A 22,029-nucleotide genomic window follows, 5' to 3' on the forward strand; every position below is an offset into this window, starting at 1 on the left:
TAAAGAAAATCCTCCACCTCAATACCAGATTCTTGAAATATGCTTAAATATTCAAGAATATGTTGCTAATGGAATTCCAGAAACCAGTCAACATCCACTATATTTCTTGGAGCTATGAGGTCCTAGAAACTGGCAATCAGATTTATCTTTCGTCATGTAGTTTAGTTGCTGGGCCTGCTGAAGCCAGATCCTCATTTTCACTACAATCTACTACAAAAACTGATTATTGAACCTTGCAAGGTCCATCATCCTGTATCCTTGTATGTAGAACCACAGAGTTTAGGGATTCCAACCTCTCAGAAAAAAGTCCATTTTCTGTGTTTTGAGATACACATAAGTCTACTATTTCATTTTCTTCCAATCACAATTTCTTGAAGGAAAAAGAACCACAAAAGTAGTGTGTACACTTTGAACTTCAAGGAGATTTTTTCACACAACCTAGAACACATTATACCAATTAATGGTGGCATCTTCAATAATTTTGATACTCATAGATGTGGCAGAAACATCTCTTTTTTTTCCTGTGCACCTCAGTATTTGTTTATTAAAGAGCTTTCTACAAGAAAACAATTAGGCTACAACCAAAAAACATCTAGAACACTGAATTTTTTTTGATCAGGGGCAAAACTATACTTCTGTTATTGTATTAGACAATTTGAGATGCTATGTTGACACTTCAACTTGCCAGAGTATCATTTAGCAAATTGCATCCTCAATGGGTCATTAACATTTTACGTAATATATTTCAATTAAAATAAAATTGGATCCTAATTCAGTTGATGCTGAGCTTTCTTTATTAATAGGAAAGTAAAAAAAATGACAGTTGCTTATAAATATTTAGTGTATAAGCATCACAGTCATTTTAGAAATATGCTCACTTATATTTAACTATGGGCAATTACATAAAAAACAAATATACAGTCACTCTTGTTTTCAAAGAATTTTTAAAACTAAATCTCTCCAGAACACTTTAGAATTAATTAAGCTAAAATTTGGGTTCTAATAGTGTCAGTATTCATTTCCTCTCCCACCCCTATGTTGAATATATTAAAATTTGTCGAACTTAGTATAAAGAGCTAGATTTTCTCAGAATTCATAAAAAAGTGATTGAACTTGAACATAGAATTAACTAGTCTTTAGTTGCTTAAATCCAATATGATCCATGGAAAGCACTTATAACACTGGTAAGTTTTCATATACTCATTATACATGATAATGTAAACCAATTAAGTTTTATTCTCTTCCATTATGCTAGTTTGTGCTACTTTTCTTATATTATACCACTTTAAAAATGCATTATTCATTTTTGGTAAGCGCCATTGTATTAGCTGTTTATCCCTGAAAAGTATATTTAACTCTTTTGGTGTTTATAGGATCTTTCTTTCTGTAGGGACCAGGTCAAGGATGTATGGGTTTGTGGAGGGGTAGCGGATTTCCACCCCCATGTCTGGACAAGCCTTTTGCTTTTTATGTGGGTGTGGGAAAAGACACATTGAAGATTCAGACCAATGATTTATAGGTGCTCCATGGTGCCATCTCTGCCAGGTACTCTATCTAGGCACAGCTAGATAATACAGATAAACATCTCTGCCTTTGGGGCGCTGTTTCTGGTAAGGAAGGGCAGACATTTAACAAGATAAATAGGTAAATGTCTGGCTTGTTAGAGGACCAACGTACCACAGAGGGAAATAAATCAGAAGGGGGTAGGAGGTAGAACATGTCTATGTGGCAAGTTTTGAGGTTAGGAGGCCTCACCAAGGAGATGTCACTGGAGCAAAGTTTAGAACAGGTAAGTCATACTCACCTCTGGCAAAGAGCACTTCAGGCAATGGGAACAGGTAGTGCAAAGGCCCTGGCATAAGAATATTTGGGACATGTTCGAGGAAGCCAGGGTAGGTAGAAGAGGATGAGTAGAGCTGGGCTGTGGGAAGGGAACACAGGTGGTGGGGACAGATCTTGCACAGCTGTGTAAATCACAGGACTGGGTTTCATATTGAGCAAGCAAAGGAAGATGTTTCACACACGCTGCCCACACCAGTCCGTTTACTGACATTGGTTAGAGCCCTGTCCCCTCCACCCTCACACCCTCCCAACCCCATGCCAACAGTCCATGTGATGCACTGGTTCAGAGCTCCAGTTTTAAAACAGGCAAGTCTTGCCTCCTACACCTTGAACTTGAAGGTTAAACTTATTGAGCTTTAATCTTCCTTCTCTGGGAAGTGGCAAGGTAGGGAGCTGACACAACTGGAGGTCAAATGAATCTAGCACAGAGCTGTAGATGCTAAGTGAGGGGAAGGAGCATGATTTGCAGTCAGTGCAGTGCAAAAGAACTCTTTTTAGGGGTAAAGATGGTGGGTGCTTTGTCATAGGTAGAGTTGTGGTGAAAGAGGCATTGGTTAGGGAAGTAAGGGAAAATAGTCTAGATGTTGTTTAGATGCTGGGTTTCTAGGAAGCCTTGAATGGTAAAACTGGTGCTGGGCAGGGCACTATCTCTGGCTCCCAGAAAGAGTTTGAGGACTCCATCTGGGTCCAAGCATGGCAAAGGTGGCAACCAGACTCTGGATCTGGCAGAGTGTATAGAAGAGACTTTCCTCTGAGCCACAGATGGCAGGAGGAAAATGGTGTGGCTGGCACAGGTGCACCTGAAGAGCCTGGGTCACCTTTAGTCTCTGGCCTCTTCTTACACTCCACTCTCACTTGATCTGTGCAGTGTCCATAGCAGGAAGGTGGGCAAAGCCAATGACAGGCAAAGGGGAAGTTTCCTGACAGCCTTCTGAGTTGTTCTTGAACACAGACACCACTAGCTGTTCCACATGCTGATCTAGAGTCACACTGTCTGGCTTTGGTGTCATACCATGGGCACACTCTATCACTACAGATGCTTTGAAGGGGGATGGTGGCAGACTTTTGGGACAGCATCAGCAGGTCCTCATTGGTACTACAGGGGGTATGCTGTCCCTGGAGTGCTGTCAGCTCCAGCAGTGGCAGATAGAGGCTATTGAGCTTGAGTAGGAACAGGCGGCCATCTAGCAACCTGTCTCAATGGTTCTCATACAGAGATAACAGGTTCTTGAGGTATACAGCATACTGCTGGTACTGGCAGCATAGTTGTGGGAAAAGAGTAGCTTTGTCAGCTCCAGCAGGGTCTTAGTGCTGTCAGGGCTCAGATGGACATGGGAGTCCTTGAGTCTGGATATGGTGCTATGATACCTCCCCCTCCAGGTGACCACCAACAGTGTTTTGAAATTAGGCAGTTAGTGAAGCCTCTGTGCCACATGAATGAATTTGCCCAGTACCTGGGCACACTGTGCAGGCACAGGACAACTCAGCATCATGACCTGCACCCAGTAGGACACACAGTTGCTCACAGAGAACCTTCCAGAGCAGGACAACATCTCACTGGGCCCTCACCGAACCCTGCAAAACATAGATAGCCCTGAAGGTCTTGAAGTGACAGCCAGAAAGGACTGAAACTCCAGGTAAGTAAGGCATTGTGCCAGATCCTCTGTGTCCAGGTGATCAAAGAGCAAGGACACTTTTTGCTTCTTGCCCAAATCTGGGCTGCTCATTAGAGGTAGGGGACCAGGCCCTCCAGGACTCAGCAGGTTTGAGGCATAACCTAGGCTCCTTCAGACCATGTTGCCCTCCTGAGCAACAGTGGTCCAAAATCGGCCTATGACTGCTTCCAGCTGGGGAACCTGGTTCACTACCTCAGTGTGGTGGGTTGACTAGTACCTGACCAGGCAACAGATCTGTATCTGTCTTAACTCCTGGGTATCTTTGACAGCCTTCTTATATGAAGTCAGCAGATGGGCAGCAAGCACTGAGGATGGCAGAACCAAGCTGTGCATCTAAGCACCGTCTTGAGAAGGTGGTTTCCACATTCTAAGTCAAAGCACAAGATACATTTCTCCAGGAGCTCATTTTTGAAGCTGCTGCTCTCACTCAGCCCTCCCAGATTCACAGAAGCCATGACCTTGTTGATTTCCTAGGGTGGGGTACTTCTTGTTGTCATGGATTGTGACCTGAGAGTTGTAAGCTAAAATAAATAAATAAATAAATAAATAAATAAATAAATAAATAAATAAAAGAAATAAAAGTAAAACCACTTTGTCAGTAAAGTTACTTCCCCTGGGGGATGTACAGTAGTGTATACTAGACTCAAACTCTGGCACATACCCCATGTTAATACAAGGGGAGCTCCTCCAAGAGCAACAAGTAGGCTGAAGTCAAACCCATACCTCTCGTATTGCTTCTGAGAAACAATCTCTCCCTCTGACACACCCACTTGTCACATCTCCAGATGTGTAGCAGAAATCTGATGTGTTCTTACTTTTGTCACTGACCCTAAATCTAAGAGATCATAAAGATGTTTTTCTCCAACATTCTTTCTCTCAAGTTATTCCAGTATCCCAGTATCTAATATCAGCAGACATTCATATGAACATACCAACTGAACAAACTAAGGTCATAGCTAATACAGAACCATCACACACTTCGGGGGAGGGGGGAAACAATATAAGAAACCCCCTCCACAAACATCGACAACAACAACAACAACAACAAAAACAAAAACAAACCAAGAAAAAAACAAACAGAAACCAAGAGGATAAATTAAACCACCTACCTCAAAAAAGACAAATCCAGAAGTCATCCCTTAAACTTATAATAATCCTAAACCCAGATAATAAGACACCAGCATAAAATAATACCAACAACAGCTAGGATAAGATATATCCACTTGAGTCCAACTATTCTACCACAGCAAGCACTGAATAATCCAACATAGCTGAAGCACAAAGAAAAGACCTTACCAAAAATTACATGAATATGACAGGAGTTCTTAAAGAGAAATTAAAAAAAAAACTCAATTGAGAAAAAGATAAAGAAATAAAGAAAATGAATAAAACTCTTCAAGACCTGAAATTGAAAATATAATCAATAAGGGAGACTAAAACTGAGGTTATTCTGGAAATAAAATATTAGGAATTTGAACAAAAACTATAGAGGCAAGCTTCATAAACATAATACCAGAAGAGGAAGAGATAATCTCTGTCACTGAAAAATCATACATTCACACAAGCAATAAATAATTTCACAGAAACAAGATAAAAAGAAAGGAATTGTACACACAGACATCATCACCACCACCACCAACATGATCACCAATGCAATAAAGAACAAAAAAGAGGAATCAACATTCAGTAGTCATTGATAGCTCTCAAATTAAATGGTTTTTAATGTTCCAATAAAAAGGTGCACACTAACAGAGTGGATATCAAAACAAGATCCATTCTTTTCCTATAACAATGAAATATACCTCAAAATTAAGAATAGACATTACCTTAGAATAAAGGATTGGAAAAAGATTTTAAGCAAATGGAACTACCATTTAAATATCAAACAGAACAATCTTAAAAAAACAAAACTAATCAAAAGAGACAGAGGACACTATATATTCATCAAAAGAATGATCCACTAAGATTACATTTAAATTCTGACCATTTATGTCCCAAACACAAGGACATTCAAATTTGTAAAAGAAATACTGTTATATCTTTAATCACATCCTGACCCTCACACACTGATAATGGGAGAATAAAATATACCAGTATTAACAATGGACCAATCATCCAGACAAAAAATAAACAGATAAATGCTATAACTGACAGAGGTTAGAAAACAAATGGAATTAACAGATATTTACAGAATATTTTGTCTAAGTATAAAATAATACACCTTCTTTTCTGCCCCTCACATAACTTTCTCCAAAATTAATCAAATGCCCAGATGCAAATCAAGTTTCAACAATATAAAAAAATTGAAATAACTCCCTGAATTCTATCAAACCACAACAGAATAAAGCTCGATATCAACAACAAATGAAACAAGAAACAGCTAACAAATTAATGAAAACTGAACAAGTCTTTGCTGAAGGAAAATGAAACAATACAGAAATAAGAAAAGTATTATTTTTAGAATTTAATGAAAATGAATACACAGCATACTAGAACTCATGGAATATAATGAAAGCACTGCAAATCAGAAAGTACTTAGCACTTTGTAATTACATAAAGAAATTGGAGTGGGTTGACATTTATATTCTCTTAGGGTCTGTATGACATCTGCCCAGGATCTCCTATCTTTCATAGTTTCTGGTATAATTCTGATAGGTCTGCCTTTATATGTTACTTGATCTTTTTCCCTTACTGCATTTAATATTCTTTCTTTCTTTAGTGCATTTGGTGTTTTGATTATTATGTGACAGAAGGCATTTCTGTTCTGGTCCAGTCTGTTTGGAGTTCTGAAGGCTTCTTGTATGTTCATGGGCATCTCTCTCTTTAGGTTAGGGAAGTTTTCTTCTATAATTTTGCTGAAGATATTTATTGGCCATTTAAGTTGTAAATCTTCACTCTCTTCTATATCTATAATCCTTAAGTTTGGTCTCCTGGATGTTTTGTGTTACAAGCTTTTTGCATTTTGCAAAAGAGTGCCTGAACCATCAACCAAGGGATACACATTGTTCCAGCCAAAAGTGTGGCTGAGGAATGCCTTGTTGGGCATTAGTGGGAAAAGAGGTCCTTGGTCCTGAGAAGACTCAATAAATGTCCCAGTGTGGGGAAATCCAGGGGGAAGTAGGTGGGTGTGGGTCAGGTAGAGGGAGATATACTTGGAGCCAGGGTGTGGGAGGGGGGCTTGGGAGTTTTGGGGGGGAAGCCAGGAAAGGTTTTAGCATTTGAAATGTACATGAAGAACATATTCAATAAAAAATTATTTTTTAAAAAATATTGTGATCTCATACTAGCAACTTAACAGTATACCTGAAAGCTTTAGAACTAAAAGAACCACTTTGGAAACCAGTCTGGTGGTTCCTCAGTAAACTGGACATGACACTTTCAGAAGACCCTGCTATACCTCTCCAAGGCATATACCCAAAGGATTCTCCAGCATGCAATAAGGACACATGCTCCATTATGTTCATAGCAGCCTTATTTATAATTGCCAGAAGCTGGAAAGAACACAGATTTCCCTCAAAGGAGGAATGGATACAGAAAATGTGGTATATTTACACAGTGGAATACTACTCAACAATTAGAAACAATGAATTCACAAAATTTTTTAGGCAAATGGTTTGATCTGGAAAATATCATCCTAAGTGAAGTAACCCAATCACAAAAGAATACACATGGAATGCAATCTCTGATAAGTGGATATTAATTAGCCCAGAAGCCCTGAATACCGAAGGCACAAATTGCATAACAAATGACTCCCATGAAGAAGTATGGAGAGGGTCCTGATCCTGGAAAGGATTGACCTAGCATTGGAGGGGAATATAAGGAGAGAGAAAAAGGAGGGAGGTGATCGGAGAATGGGTGGAGAAAAGAAGGTTTATGGGACATATGGGGAGGGGGGGATCCGGGAAAGGGGAAATCATTTGGAATGTAAACAAAGAATATAGAAAATAAAAAATATTAAAAACAAGTGTGATCTCATACTAGCGACTTAACAGTATACCTGAAAGCTTTAGAACTAAAAGAAGTAATCATAAACAAGAATATTAGATGGAAATAACTAATACAACCCAGGTCTGAAATCAATAAAGTAGAAACCAAGACAGCAATATAAAGAAATAATGACACAAAGACTTGGTTCTTTGAGAAAAATCAACAAGATAGGAAAAAACATGATCACAACATCCTAAAAAGCACACACAGAGAGAATATCCAAATTAACAAAATAAGAAACAACAAAAGGGGGGGCATAACAGTATATATGACAGAAATCCAGATAATCATAAGTACATAATTTAAAACCTGTAATACAAAAAAATGGAAAATCTAAAATAAATGGATAATTTCCTTGATAATTACTATTTACCAAAGTAAAAGCAAAATAAGATAAACACTTTAAATAGAACTACATAACCACTAGTTTAGTAGAAGTCATTAAATACCTCCTAATTTATAAAGAAGTTCATAACTATATGGTTTTAGCACAGAATTCTAACAGAATTTCAAAGAAGTATTCAAACCAATATTCATCAAATATTTCACAAAAATGGACATTTTCCAATTATTTTATGGTGCCAGAATTACCTCGAACCCCACACCATACATAAAAACAAAAAAGAAATAAAATTACAGACTAATTTCCTCATAAACATAGATGCAAATTATTTAATAAAATACTTGCACAGTGAATACAAGAACATATGAAAATATCATATACTATGATCTAGTAGGGTTCAACCTAGATATGCTGAGATGGTTCATTATATACAAATCAATAAATGTAATTTACCTTATAAACAAAGAGAAAGAAAAAAATTATCATCATCTGATTAGATGCACAAAAGGTCTTTGACAAAATTCACTACCACTTGATCATTAAAGTCCAGGAGAGATTTGGGACATAAGGGACATATTTAAATATAATAAAGTCAAATTATAACAAGCATCTAGAAATGTCAAATTAAACAGTGAGAAACTCAAAACATTTTCACTAAAATTATGAATGTTGTCTACGCTTTCTTTATTAATTGGTAAGAAAGATGTCAGAATGCTAGTATTTGTAGATGATTGGATGACATACATGTGTGAAAATAAAAACCTCACTAGGGAATATCTAGAGGTGTAAACTCTATCAGCAAAGTGGCTGGATTCTAGATTAACTAAAAATAATCAGTAGCATTCCTATATAAAAATGGCAGACTGATTAAAAATAATGGCCTTCATAAGAGCCAAAAAGTATATAAAATATTGTGAGTAAATCTAGATTAGCAAGTGAGAGACTTATATGATAAAAACTTAAAGTCTTTTGAGAAAAAAAATTGAGGAAGACATCATAAGATGGATGGATCTCGGCTTTCTGGTTTCTGTCTGCAGCTGGAGATCATCTTCTACCACAGGGTGTCATACCCCAAGCCTCCCAGGAGTGCACATAAGCATGTGAGTGCAGGTAGGACCACCACTGTTGCACAGAGGAACTTGACCAGAACCTTCAGGACACAGGAACTGAGGGGCTGGCTGGAACAGGAGTCTTGTGATTTCCATCTGCTCCCAGAGCTTATCCTGGGCCACAGAGCTACATAAACAAATACTGCAAGGAGAAATCTGGTCTCTCAGGAGTGACTATGCACCTGCATGCACAAATTAAGTCCAATCACATATCTTCAAATTCCTGGACCAACAGGAACCCACTCAGAGATCTCAGGATACAGGGACCAAGGAACAGCTGGGGACAGGAACCTTCTGGTTTCTGTCTGCACCCCAGAGCTGACCCTGCACCACAGCTCTCCATACCTAAATTCCTCCAGGAGAGAACTTGTCTCCCAGGAGTACTGACACACAAGCTTGCAGCACTGATAAGCCACAGTCAGAGACAACAAGACAAACTAACAACAGAGTTAACCAGATACTGAAAAGCAAACACAAGCACATAAGCAAGAGAAACCAATTCTACTTGTCATCATTCCACCACAGAGAGTCCTGGATACCCCACAAAACCAGAAAACCAAGACTCTAATATAAATTCACATCTCATAATGATGATAGAGGACTTCAAGAATGACATAAATAACTCCCTTAAAGAAATACAGGTAAATAGGAAGAAGGCAATAAAGAAGAAAAACAAAAATCGCTTAAAGAGTTACAGGAAAACACAAACAAACAGGTAAAGGAACAGACTAAAACCATCTTGATATAAAAATGGAAATAGAAACAATAATGGAATCACAAGGGAGACAACTCTGGAGATAGAAAACCTAGGAAAGAGATCAGGAGTCATACATGTAAGCATCACCAACAGAATACAAGAGACAGAAGAAAGAATCTCAGGTGCACAAGATACCATATAAAACATTGACAAAACAGTTCAAGAATATGCAAAATGTAAAAATCTCCTAACCCCAAACATCCAGAAAATCCCCGACACAATGAAAAGACAAAACCTAAGGAAAATGGGTATAGACGAAAATGAAGATTCTCAAAATAAAGGGCCAGTAAACATCTTCAACAAAATTATAGAAGGGAACTTCCCTGACCTAAAGACAGATATGCCCATGAACATACATGAAGCCTACAGAATTCCAAATTGAGTGGACCAGAAAAAGAAATTCCTACCATCACATAATAATCAAAATACCAAATGTACTAAACAAAGAAAGGATATTAAAAGCAGTAAGGGAAAAAGGTCAAGTAACATATAAAGGCAGACCTATCAGAATTACACCAGACTTTTCACCAAAGCTATGTAAGCTAAAAGACCCTGAGCAAAACTCACACATACCCTGAGAGAACTCAAATGCCAACTCAGAGTACTATGCCCAACAAAACTTTCAATTGCCATAGATGGCAAAGCCAAGATATTATATGACAAAACCAAATTTACACAATAATTTTCCACAAATCCAGCCCTGCAAAGATAATAAATGGAAAACACCAACACAAGGAAGGAAACTGTATCCCATAAAAAGCAAGAAAATAGTCTTCTTTCAACAAACCCAAAAGAAAATAAACACAGAAACATAAAAATAACATTAAAATAAAACAGGAAGCAACAATAACTTTTGTTAATATCTCTTAACATCAATGAACTCAATTCCCCAATAAAAAGATGTAGACTAAGCGACTGGAAATATAAACAGGACCCAGCATTTTGCTGCATTCTGGAAATCCACCTCAGGCACAAAGATACACACTACCTCAGAATAAGGGCTGCAAAACAACTTTCTAAGCAAATGGTCCCAGGAAATAAGCTAGAGTAGCCATTCTAATATCAGATAAAATTGACGTTCAACCAAAGTCACCAAAAAAAAAAAAAAAAAAAAAAAAAAGGAAGGATACTTCATACCCATCAAAGGGAAAATCTATCAAGAAGAATTCACAATTCTGAACATCTATGCTCCACATGCAAGGGCAACAACATTCATAAAAGAAACTTTACTACAGTTAAAAGCACACATTTTACTTCCCACAATAATAGTGAGAGACTTCAACACCCCACTCTCATTAATAGACAGATGAGGGAAGCACAAATTAGACAGTGAAGGTGACTGAAGTTATGGAGTAAATGGACTTAATAGAAATCATAGAACATTTCATCCTCAATCAGAAGAATATACCTTCTTATCAGTTCCTCATGGTATCTTCTCCAAAACTGAACAGATAATCAGTCACAAAACAGACCTCTACAGATATAAGAAGATTGAAATAATCCCATGTCTCCTATCAGATCACTATGAATTAAGACTGGTCTTCAATAGAAACAAAAACAACAGAAAGGCCATTTATACGTCGAAGCTGAACCATGTTCTACTCAATGATAACTTGGTCAAGGAAGAAATAAAGAAAGAAATTAAAGACTTTTGACAATTTAATGAAAGTGAAGCCACAACATCCCCAAACTTATGGGGCATAATGAAAACAATGTTAAAAGGAAAGCTCAAGCTCTGAGTGCCTCCAAAAAGAAACTGGAGAGATCATACATTAGCAGTTTAAAGCACACCTGAAAGCTCTAGAATGAAAAGAAGCAAATACACCCAAGAGGAGTAGACAATAGGACATAATCAAACTCAGGGCTGAAATCAACTAAGTAGAATCAAAAAGAACCATACAAAGAATCAGCAACACCAGTGTCTGGTTCTTTGAGAAAATCAACAAGATAGATAAACTTTTAGCCAGACTAACCAGAGGGCACATAGACAGTAGCTAATTAGCAAAATCAGAGATGAAAAGGGAGATACAACAGAAAATGAAGAAATTAAAAAAATCTTCAGATCCTACTTAAAAAAAAGCCTATATTCAACACAACTGGAAAATCTGTATGAAATGGACAATTTTCTAGACAAGTACCAAATAACAAAGTTGAGCAGGATCAGATAAATCATCTAAACAGTCCCATAACCTCTAAAGAAATAGAATCAGTCATTAAAAGTCTTCCAACCATAAAAAGCCCAGGAACAGATGGTTTTAGTTCAGAATTATATCACACCTTCAAAGAAGACCTAATATCAATACTCTTCGAACTATTCCCCCAAAAAGAAACAGAAGAAACACTACCCAACTCATTCTATTAAGCTGCAATTATGCTGATATCAAAACCACACAAAGATCTAACAAAGAAAGAGAATGTCAGACCATTTTCCCTTATGAATAGTGATGCAAAAATACTCAATAAAATTCTTGTAAAGCAAATCCAAGAACACATCAAAATAATTATTCACTACAATCAAGTAGGCTTCATCCCTGGGATGCAGGGATGGTTCAATATAAGGAAATCCATCAATGTAATACGCTGCATAAACAAACTCAAAGAAAACAACCATATGATCATTTCATTAGATGCTGAAAAAGCATTTGACAAAATTCAGCATCCCTTAATATTAAGTCTTGGAAAGATTAGGAATTCAGGGCCTATACCTAAAAATAGTAAAAGCAATATACAGCAAACCGGTAGCCAACATAAAAATCAATGGAGAGAAATGTGAAGCAATCCTAATAAAGTTAGAGACTAGATAGGGCTGTCCACTCTGTCCCTATCAATTCAATACAGTACTTGAAGATTTAGTTAGTGCAATTAGACAACAAAAGGTGCTCAAAGGGATACAATTTGGAAAGGAAGAAATCAAACTATCACTGCAGATGAAATTATCATATACTTCTGACACAAAAGCTCAACCAGAGAAATCCTACAGCTGATTATCAACTTCAGCAACGTGGCTGGATATAAAGTTAACTCTAACAAATGAGTAGCCTTTCTATACTCAAGGAATAAACAGGCTGAGAAAGAAATTATGGAACGGACACTCTTTACAATAGTCACAAACAATATAAAGTACCTTGGTGTGACTCTAACCAAACAAGTGAAAGTTCTGAATGATGAGAACTTCAAGTCTCTGAAGAAAGAAATTGAAGAAGACCTCAGAATATGGAAAGATCTTCCATGCTTGTGAATTGACAAGATTAATATAGTAAAAATGCCCATCTTGCCAAAAACAATATACAGATTTAATGCAATCCCCATGAAAACCTCAACTCAATTCTTCATTGAGTTGGAAAGAGCAATTCTCAAATTCATCTGGAATAGAAAACATCTCAGGATAGTGAAAACTATTGTCAACAATAAAAGCACTTCTGAGGGAATCACCATCCTGGACCTCAAGCAGTACTACAGAGCAATAATGATCAAAAACTATATGGTATTTGTACAGAGACAAACAGGTGGCTGAATTGAACAGAAATGAAGACCCAGAAATGAATCCACATACCTAAGGTCACTTCATCTTTGACAAAGGAGCTAAAACCATCCAGTGTAGAAAAGATAACCTTTTCAACAATTGATGCTGGTTCAACTGGACAGTGTTATGCAGAAGAATACAAATGGATCCATTCTTATCTCCTTGCACAAAGCTCAAGTCCAGTGGATCAAGGATCTCCACATAAATCCAGATACTCTGAAACAAATAGAGAAGAAAGAAGGGGAAGAGCCTCAAGCACATGGGCACAGGAGAAAATTTTCTGAACAGAACACCAATAGCTTATGCTCTAAGATCAAAAATTGTGAAATGGGGCCTCATATAATTACAAAACTTTTCTAAGACAAAGGTCATTGTCAATAGGACAAAACTGCAACCAACAAATTGGGAAAAGATCCTCACCAACCCTACAGGGCTAATATCCAATATATACAAAGAACTCAAGAAGTTAGACTTCAGAGAACCCAATAACTATTAAAATGGGATACAGAGCAAAACAAAGAATTCTCAACTGAAGAATACTAGATAGCTGAGAAACACCTAAAGAAATGTTCAACATCCTTACTCATCAGGTAAATGCAAATCAAAACAACTTTAATAATTCACCATACACCCGTCAGGATGGAAAAATCAAAACTCGGGTGACAGTAGGTGCTGGTGAGGATGTGAAGAAAGAGAAACACTCCTCCACTGCTGGTTAGATTGCAAGCTAGTACAACCACTCTGGAAACCAGTCTGGTGGTTTCTCAGAATATTAGCTATTGTACTACTTGAGGAACCTGCCCTAAAATTCTTGGGCCTATACCCAGAAGATTCTCCTACATGTAATTAGTACATATGCCCCACTATGCTCATAGCAGTCTTATTTATAATAATAGCCTGAAGCTGGAAAAAACCCAGAAGTCCCTCAACAGAGAAATGGATTCAGAAGATGTGGTACACTTATACCATGGAATATGACTCAACTATTAAAAAAATGACTTCATGAAATTCTTAGGCAGATGGATGGAAAAAGAAAATATCATCCTGAGTGAGGTATTCCAATCACAAACACACACACACACACACACACACACGCGCGCGCGTGCGTGGTATGCACTCACGGATAAGTAAATATTAGCCAAGAATCTAGGAATACCCAAGATATAATTCACTGACCAAAGCTCACCAAGCAAAAAGTATGGATACTTTGGTTCTTCTTAGAATGGGAACAAAATACCCATGAGAGAAGATACGGAGACAAGTGTGGAGCAGAGACTGAAGTAAAGACCATCCATAAACTGCCCCACCTGGCAATCTTTCCCATATACAGTCACCAAACCCAGACACTATTGTGGATGCAAACAAGTGCTTACTGAAAGGAGCCCGATAAGGTTTTCTCCTGAGAGTCTCTGCCAGTTAATGACAAATAATGAGAGGGATGCTCTCAGCCAACCATTGGACTGAGCAGAGGTTTCCCAATGGAGGATCTAGAAAAAGCACCCAAGAAGCTGAAGGGGTTTGCAGTCCCTTAGGAAGAACAACAATATGAACCAACCAGTACTCCATAGCTCCCAGGGACTAAACCACCAACTAAAGAGTAGACATGGAGGGACCCATGGTTCCAGCTGCATATGTACCAGAGGTTGGCCTTGTTTTACATCAATATGAAGAGAGGCCCTTGGTCCTGTGAATGCTCGATGCCCTAGAGAAGGAGAATACCAATAAAGAGAAACAGGAGTGGATGTGTAGGTGAGCAGGGGGGAGGGTTTAATGGGTTAGGGACTTTTCAGGGGGAAAGCCAGGGAAGGGGATAACATTTGAAATGTAAATAAAGAAAACATCTAATAAAAAGATGGATATATCCAGATTGCTCTAGGATCAGTACAATTATAACAGCAAAACTGTCCATTCTATCAAAAGCAATCTACAGATTTAATGTAAGCACAAATAAAAGTCCAATGCATTTCATTATAGACCTTTGAAAGCAACTGCAAACTTTATATATTAAAATAAAAACTCTAGGACAACTAGAGAAATCCTAAACAGTAAAAGAACTGCTATAGGTTCTACCATTACCTATTTTAAATTGTAGTGCAATGGTTGAGTAGTAAAGACAGCATGGCATAGGTATAAAAAAGACATATAGATTGTATCTAACTGAAGACATATGTATATGTATATATATTCATATATATACACATATATACATACATACACACAGAGACACCTAAATTTTTTTAAAAAAGCAAAAGTAAAAATACACTTTGTAAAAAATACTTCATCTTCTTCCACAAATGGTACTATTCAAATTGGATTTCTATTTTAGAAATGCAAATAGATTCTTATTCATCACATTGCACAAAATCAAGTCAAAGTGGATCAAACACTTCAACATAAAACCAGACAAATGGAAAGCGATAGAAGCGTATCAGGGTATAACTTTGAATGTGTTGGCACAGGTTACAAATCCTTGAACAGTACACTGATAATGCAGGCACTAATATTAACAATTAATAAATGTAACATCATTACTGAAAAGCTGTAGTAACTAAATAAACCATTACATGGATAAATCAGCAGCCTGAGACAAGATTTTTATCAACTCCATACACAATAGACTGTTCTTAACTGAAAACTATAAATAACACAAGAAATGCTATATCAAAAAATAATCCAATTTAAATTGGATCTAAAGAATCTTCAATAGAAGAAATCAAATATCTGAGAAACACTTAAAAGAAATGTTCAAAATAGTTAGCCATTTTGGAATTGCAAATCATAACTCTTTGAAATTCTACCTTATTACCTTAAAAATAGCTAAGATCCATAAAGTAACATACAATTCATGATGGTGAAGGTGGAATAAATGGGAGGATTCCTCCTTTGCTGGTGAAAGTGCAAATTTTTAAGTCACTATGGAAATCAGAAAATTGTAAATAGATCTACCTCAAGACTTTTGGTATATACCCAAATGATGTTCCATTCTACCCCAAAGATACCTGCTAAACTATGTGCACTGTGGCTTTATTTATAATACCCTGGTATAGGAAACAACCTAGAAACTCTCCTCATTGGTTAACTTTCATTGTACTAGAAGATGTTATCTAGGCTCCTGGGGTATAAAATATATCAACACTCTTGTATATTAATGGACTTTGCTTGTTATAATACTGATATTCCAGACAGGAAGTACTCACTGGTACAATAAGAGCAATGTAGTTTAGGAGTATAAACAAGTGTCCTGATTGGCTTTAAGGCCTGGCTTATTGGAGAAAAAAAAATTCATCGTACTATAAACATAGTCAAATGCATGGCTTTGGAAACCATAGGCCATAAAGAGGAAAGGTTACTGATGTTGTTGGTCATATTATTAAACTGCATTGAGAAAATTTGCTTATATTCTTGGATTTATACTGCTGACACCTTTGATCAGAGAAATTTCTTATTGTTGTCAGATGGATTAATGTAGAAATCCATTGTCCTCCAAAGTCCAAAAAATATGAATGAATACCTAGGTGTAGATAGGACATCTATATCAATAATTTCCCCAACGATTAGGAGACTACATGGAAGAGGGGATGTAAAGATTAAGAGTGTAAAATCCAGATATTGTAAAACTGTGCTGTGAAATGCTGCCCTTTGGATATACAATATGCCTATCTGCTTTGATTACCTACAAAAGGCCTAGACAAAAAGAAGTCAGTTAAAATTTCTGGCATGGATGTAGAGAGTCTCCCAAGAACCTTCCCCATAGGGGATGAGCGATTATCCATTGATGTCTGCTCAGAAAGAAAAAGTCACTTTTCATTTCATTAGGAATACAGACAATAGTAGGTTCCTCATATTCCAATCGATGGCCATGTAGAGATGGGCAGAATTAATTAAAGATTATTAATGGATTAGAAAGTAAATAAGAAAAAGTCACATGTTTGTTAGCTGTTGTTCACTATAACATATGCCTGAAACATTCAGATAATTAAGGTTTTGCATTTGCTTAGAATGTTGAAAATTTCAGGTTATAGTTAGTTTTCTTTGCTGCTCTCTTGGGCCTGTGATGAAGCATTGATATTACATGGGGAATACACAGTGGAGTAAACTTACCAAATGACTAGGATAAAATGGAAGATAGTAGATTGTAGTTTCACTCAATCTAATTTAAGTGCATTGACCCATGATCAGATGATCTCGTAGGTGACTCAAGCTAAATTAATCTACTCTATCTCAACAGTACCATAGGTTGAGGACCAAATCTTTGGCATATGGCTTCTTCAGAGATACTTAAGATTTAACCACAGCACTAATCTTCATTTTACATGTGTAAGTTTTAAAAGAGAACCTACCAGAAAGGAGACAGGGTTTGAATACAATGAAATGTAAAGCAGTGGAAATTTCATTAGGATTACAGATTAAGAAGAAGAGGTAGTATGTCCTGGTGACATAAAAAGGAAATTCCATAATTTCCATATAAAAAGGAAATTCCAAATTAACTCTGATTTATCTTGAACGACACCTGGGGTTATATGCTCCCAATGTAGTGAGTCCCGATCATAAGAATACTTTCTCACTGTTACTGCTTATTCCAGCCACAGGAACTGAAGTTTTACATTATTAGCTTTACTCTTAGAAAACTCATCATGTAGCAACTTAGCATACTGTAGAAAGCAGTAATTTTTATTTTAAGACACAAATTTTCATAAGTTAATATTTATTTCTTACTTCTAGTTAAGGTAGAACAATGAAGCTCCATGTGTTTTCAGTATGAGGCATGAAAATGAAAAAAAAATCTTGTGATTAGAAATGTTTTTCTATGTTATAGGAATACATTTTTGTTTTAATTTAAGGTATGGGATACAGCTTTAGATTGTCCACAGTAGCAGACTATGATTTGCCTCATGCACTGGAAGAGATGTGATTTTGCCAGCTGCATATAGCTTCTGCAAGCATATGATGTTTGGAATTCTGGGAACTCTTGAGAGGTATAAAAAGGCTAAAGCCCCAATAGGGGTGGAGACTGCTGCTGCCCCTGTTGCTGTTGCTGCTGCTGTTTGCTGTTGCTGGTTGGAGATGTCCTGATGATGAAGACCAAACTTGCCTGAAGGAATTCAATGCCCCTATGCATCAGGAAGATATCTAACAAGAGTGATGGGCCCTTTCTCATGTACTCTTCTTTCTCTCCTACCTAGTGTTGGGGGTTTGAAAGGGATTGGGTGGAGCGGGATGGTAGAAAAAGGGAACCCAATAAAGTAGCCAAAAGTCTGACTACAAGTAATGTTTTCAAGAGTGCCAAGAGTTGCAAACTGGTAAAACCACTATGGAAATCAGTCTTGCAGTTCCTCAGAAAACTGGGCAGGTCACTTCTGGAGGATCCTGCAATACCACTCCTGGGCATATACCCAGAGGATTCCCCAGCATGTAACAAGGATACATGCTCTACTATGTTCATAGCAGCCCTATTTATAATAGCCAGAAGCTGGAAAGAACCCAGGTATCCCTCAACAGAAGAATGGATGCAAAAAATGTGGTATATATACACAATGGAGGGTTGGGTGGGAAAACAAGGGGAGGGAAGGGGACTGATGGGACTTTCGGGAAATGGGGGTCCAGAAAAGGGGAAATCATTTGAATTGTAAATAAATATATCAATAAAAAACATAAAAAAAGAAACAATGAATTTATGAAATTCTTAGACAAATGGATGGAGTTGGAGAACATCATACTAAGTGAGGTAACCCAGTCTCAAAAGATCAATCATGGTATGCACTCACTAATAGGTGGATATTAGCCTAGAAAATTGGAATACCCAAGACATAATCCACACATCAAATGAAGTACAAGAAGAATGGAGGACTGGCCCCTGGTTCTGGAAAGACTCAATGCAACAGTATAGGGGAATAATAGAACAGGGAAGTGGGAAGGAGTAGATGGAGGAACAGGGGGAGGGAAGAGGGCTTATGGGACTTTTGGGGAGTTGGGGGGCCTGAAAAGGGAAAATCATTTGAAATGTAAATAAAAAAATATATCGAATAATAAAAAAAATAACTGAGTACATACCTAAAAAAAGAAAAAAAAAGAAAGAAAGAAAGAAAGAAAGAAAGAAAGAAAGAAAGAAAGAAAGAAAGAAAGAAAGAAAGAAAGAAAAAGGGAAAAAAAAGAGTGTCAAGAGTTGACATTTTGGGCTGGAAAGATAGTTCAGCAGTTAAGAGCTCTGACTGCTCTTTCAGAGGTCATGAGTTAAAATCCTAGGAACCACATGGTGGCTCACAACCATCCATAATGAGATCTGATGCCCTCTTGTGGAGTGTCTGAAGACAGCTACAGTGTACTTATATATAATAAATAAATACATTTAAAAAAATAGCTTTAAAACAAAAAGAAATGTTTTTCTGCCTATTAGGAATACTAAGGAATAGAACACCAATAGCTTATGCTCGAAGATCACGAATTGACAAATGGGACCTCATAAAACTACAAAGTTTCTGTAAGGCAAAGGACACTGTCAAAAGGACAAAATATCAACCAACAGACTGGGAAAGGATCTTAACCAACCCTAAATCCGACAGAGGGCTAATATCTAATATATACAAAGAACTCAAGAAAGTAGAGCCCAGGGAACCAAATAACCCCATTAAAAAGTTGGGTACGGAGCTAAACAAAGAATTTTCACATGAAGAACTTCGGAGAACTGAGAAACACCTTAAGAAATGTTCAACATCATTAATCATTAGGGAAATGCAAATCAAAACAACCGTGAGATTTCACCTCACACCAATCAGAATGGCTAAGATCAAAAACTCAGGAGACAGCAGGTGCTGGCGAGGATGTGGAGAAAGAGGAACACTCCTCCACTGCTGGTGGGATTTCAAGATGGTGCAACCACTTTGGAAATCAGTCTGGCGGTTCCTCAGAAAACTGGGCATGACACTTCCTGAGGACCCTGCTATACCACTCCTGGGCATATATCCAGAGGATTCTTCAGCATGCCATAAGGACACATGCTCCACCATGTTCATAGCAGCCCTATTTGTAGTAGCCAGAAGCTGGAAAAACCTAAGTGTCCTTCAACGGAGGAATGGATACAAAAAAATGTGGTATATTTACACAATGGAGTACTATTCAGCCATCAGAAACAATGAATTCATGAAATTCTTAGACAAATGGATGGAGCTGGAGAACATCATACTAAGTGAGGTAACCCAGTCTCAAAAGATCAATCATGGTATGCACTCACTGATAAGTGGATATTAGCCTAGAAACTTTGAATACCCAGGACATAATCCACAAATTAAATGATGTCCAAAAAGAATGGAGGAGTGGCCCCTGGTTCTGAAAAGACTCAGTGCAAGAGTATAGGGGAATTCTATAACAGGGAAGTAGGAAGGGGTGGATGGAAGAACAGGGGGACCGAAGAGGGCTTATGAGACTTGCAGGGAGTGGGGACCCAGAAAAGGAGAAATCATTTGAAATGTAAATGATAATATATATCAATAAAAAATGGGAAAAAAGGAATACTAAGAAATGAGATTCAGCACTCTTCAGAATTAATGTAATATTATTTTTATAAAATTATGGAGATCATCTGGGGTGATTTTCTGTCTTATTACTCTAATGATTTGCAAATAATATAGTAAATAATATAAATTCTTTGAATAATAAATTTAATTTTTGTGGTCCTTGCACATTTAAGTTGGTGCTCGGATACAGATCCTCAGGATGAGAAAAATAGGATATTTTAATAAGTTTGATTGATTTTATAAATTTGATTGAGATATCTATAATACTTTTTCTTTGTACAGTGTTAACTATATGATCAGTTGTTTTCAAAGTGTGGGTCATGACAAGGGCTTGTATATCATATATTCTGCATGTCAGATGTTTACATTCCAATTCATAACTGTAGAAAATTACAACTATGAAGTCAAAATGAAATAATTTTATGACAACATATGGGTATTAAAATGTCAAAGGATTAGAACATTTAAGAATCACTGCATAAGACAATGCATATGTTTTATTTTCCATTACATACATTTATATTTATGTTTCTTTTGATCTTACTAAATGTTTTACATTGATTTATACCTAAGATGAAAAAACATTTTTATGCATTCTTTAGTACTGAGAAGAAATTAGAAATGTTTGTCAATAACTAGGATAAAGTTTTGTTGTAAACAAAGTCATTGAAGTATGGATATCTAGATGTAATTTGCAAGACCTTTTGCTTACTTTAAAGAGTGCCTGACATATGTAAATGGCAATTATTAAGGTCGCATGAGTTCCTAAGCTTCGATCATCTGACACTTGTGTTGTATGTTTGCAGCTTATCAATCACTCACACTATTTTTTCTAGTGTATTGCTGAGACCTGTGTTGACCATGCAGAAAGGATGGCATAACACAGTTTCATCTCTGGAGCAGAACTAGCAGAGCTAGGGTGTCCACTAGTGCTGATGATTGCTAGGCATGAGGTTTATTTGTAAAATAATGTATATAATATATGTTCTACTATATGTTCCTACTTCAAGAGATGTTCTCCCAGCCAAGGTTATTGACTCCATGATAATTAAAAACATCATGAATCTGGGAGGTAAGGGTGAGTCTAATTTCCTTTGCAAAATGGCAAATCTGTGAGCTTCAGGACAGCTCTTAAGGCTATGGGAAATAACCATGAAAACATGAGTTAAAGAATATATAATTTCACACTGGAAGCACTAGACCTGTGAGGTGTGCAGGTGGCTGGTGGAGTGAAGCTTTGGTAGACAATGTGTTGGCTTCCAAACTGGAGTGTCTAAAGGG

The 22,029-nt window shown here is 37.1% G+C and overlaps 1 pseudogene; it reads right to left on the reverse strand.

The window, feature by feature from the left end:
- Positions 1-2,693: 2,693 nt before the first annotated feature.
- Positions 2,694-4,654, reverse strand: LOC127674448 (RAS guanyl-releasing protein 4-like; annotated as a pseudogene).
- Positions 4,655-22,029: the final 17,375 nt, after the last annotated feature.

Source organism: Apodemus sylvaticus, chromosome X, assembly GCF_947179515.1.
Source record: "Apodemus sylvaticus chromosome X, mApoSyl1.1, whole genome shotgun sequence".
Lineage (NCBI taxonomy): Eukaryota > Metazoa > Chordata > Mammalia > Rodentia > Muridae > Apodemus > Apodemus sylvaticus.